At 29.9% G+C, this 2,844-nt stretch overlaps 1 long non-coding RNA gene across 1 annotated transcript; it reads right to left on the bottom strand.

Annotated features, from left to right (window-relative positions):
• LOC109822487 lies at positions 868 to 1,523 on the bottom strand. Its single transcript, XR_002242152.1, has 2 exons — positions 1,171 to 1,523; positions 868 to 1,084 (listed from the first exon to the last, which is right to left on the bottom strand). It is a non-coding gene; the product is annotated as an uncharacterized LOC109822487 (long non-coding RNA).

Here is a 2,844-nt window from a genome sequence, read left to right as displayed (position 1 = left end):
TTCTTAGATATGATAAAAGAAAGAAATTTTCGTGAAAAATACAGGTATTTATAGAGGTAAACCCGAAACAAACCAGTTAGACCCGAACCAGGAAACCTAGTCTGACTAGGAAAATATCCCTTCGGTATTTTGGCTATAACTTTCTCATCCGACCTCAGAATGAGGTGATCTAAGACTTGTTGGAAAGATTCTGAAGAGACCTACAAATTTTGTCTTACACCTTTCCAAATTCTAACTGCATCGATGTGAAAAATATAAAAACTCATAACTGGTCATTATTCCCAGATTTTCACTCTTTTGGCCTTTGTGCATGTTTTGTGCATTTGCACTCATATTTTTACAAATATATATTGAATTGATCTCAAATCAATTCTTATCATATCCAAATATCAAAATATATTATTTTTCATCATATAACATATTTATCATTATTTATCATAAAATATTCAAATTTACGGGGTTTTACATATACAAACCAAGAAATTACACAATTTTCATAGTAAAGCTCCATCTCCTTCAACATGTATGGTTTTTTTTTATTTTCATGATTATTCTTTAATATATTGTGTATTTAATTTAATGCTGATATTTGTTTTACGCTGCAATTAAATTTTATGGAAATTAATATTTTTCAAAATTATTCAATTTTCATGCAGAATTTAGAGGAATAAAGATTTGATTGTTGCAGGTTCTCACATATATCAAGGTAAATCTTAATGTTTGATATTATTTTAATTTAGATTTATTTAATTATATTTATTTATTCTTCTTCTTCTTTTTCTTTGCATGCTTTTAATTACTTTATGTTTTTGCATAGATTTATTTGTTTGAGTGCATAGTGCATACGACCAATAGATTATGCTATGATTTAAAACAACAAAATATTGTAATCAATTAAAATATTAAAATTCCTTATATAGTAATAAAAAACTAGATTACTATACCTTATATAGGCATTAAAATTCCTTATATAACCTTTTTTGGAATGCAAGTCAGCTTGTTCAGATTTAGAGTGATCGCCCATTTTCCTCAACTTCGGATATTTGTCAAGGATGAACTTTATCCTAGCATTCTTTGTAGAATCCTAATGAAAAAAACACAAATGCTTTTGTAAGCAGACAAAACCAAACACCTTCACTCGAAAAATAATAGCATATAGACTTGTCTTACCTTTGGAACTTGAGGCTGTGAGTCTGGTGTCTTATTTCTGGACGAGAAAGAATCATTATTGCCCTGGGTAGACTGAAACGTATTGTGCCTTTTGAAGAGAGCGCAAATGTGCGAGGACTCTAAAATTTTCATTGATCCCTTTCCGATGAGCATTGAATACTAACTAACCAAGAATAGGAATTTGAAACCTGCACGTTGCCGCATATATAAGCCCGCATGCTACCACTTCACTCTTGAGGCAGACGCACAAGTTTGTCCATAAACTGTATAAAATAAAAAAGAGAACAAACCGAGACGGATGTCATAAAAGTTATATCTATATTTGAAACTCAAAGACATGAAAAATGAACAGCCTGCAAATTTATACAAAGTATTAATCTCTTAAGCTAATTGTGCAGGTCTGAGTCCATGCATATAAAAGTTTTAGAAAAGGTGCAATACTGTAAATTCCAGTTATAACTAATTTGTAAATTCTCTTAAGAAACATTATTTTGAATGAAAATTACATTCATGATCATTAGAAGATCGCCATGACTCCCGGAATTCATCAGCCTGCCTCTGCCTGCAAGTTTGAGGCACTTTTGTAAATTCGTGCTTAATCTCTTTAACATGAAAAGACCTAGTCTTTATACATATATACAAAAGATCCAATTTTTATATACAAAATAATTAATTAGGTTCTATAAAACTCATTAAAAACTCTTCAAAAATATTTTAAAAACTGGTAGGGGATTAGTAGAGATGATACTCGCCAGGGGTTGAAGGAAAAACTTGTTAGAAGCAACGTCGAAGGAGATCTCCACTCCAAAAGCCAAAAATCAACAAAAACCCAACTTGAAAGCCTCCAATCTTCTCAAAGAATTCAAAATAGGGTTTATGGGGGTTTAGTGTCTGTTAGGGTTCTTAGATATGATAAAAGAAAGAAATTTTCGTGAAAAATACAGGTATTTATAGAGGTAAACCCGAAACAAACCAGTTAGACCCGAACCAGGAAACCTAGTCTGACTAGGAAAATATCCCTTCGGTATTTTGGCTATAACTTTCTCATCCGACCTCAGAATGAGGTGATCTAAGACTTGTTGGAAAGATTCTGAAGAGACCTACAAATTTTGTCTTACACCTTTCCAAATTCTAACTGCATCGATGTGAAAAATATAAAAACTCATAACTGGTCATTATTCCCAGATTTTCACTCTTTTGGCCTTTGTGCATGTTTTGTGCATTTGCACTCATATTTTTACAAATATATATTGAATTGATCTCAAATCAATTCTTATCATATCCAAATATCAAAATATATTATTTTTCATCATATAACATATTTATCATTATTTATCATAAAATATTCAAATTTACGGGGTTTTACATATACAAACCAAGAAATTACACAATTTTCATAGTAAAGCTCCATCTCCTTCAACATGTATGGTTTTTTTTTATTTTCATGATTATTCTTTAATATATTGTGTATTTAATTTAATGCTGATATTTGTTTTACGCTGCAATTAAATTTTATGGAAATTAATATTTTTCAAAATTATTCAATTTTCATGCAGAATTTAGAGGAATAGAGATTTGATTGTTGCAGGTTCTCACATATATCAAGGCAAATCTTAATGTTTGATATTATTTTAATTTAGATTTATTTAATTATATTTATTTATTCTTCTTCTT

Source organism: Asparagus officinalis, chromosome 8, assembly GCF_001876935.1.
Source record: "Asparagus officinalis chromosome 8, Aspof.V1, whole genome shotgun sequence".
Lineage (NCBI taxonomy): Eukaryota > Viridiplantae > Streptophyta > Magnoliopsida > Asparagales > Asparagaceae > Asparagus > Asparagus officinalis.
This window is presented reverse-complemented; position numbering and strand designations above follow the sequence as displayed.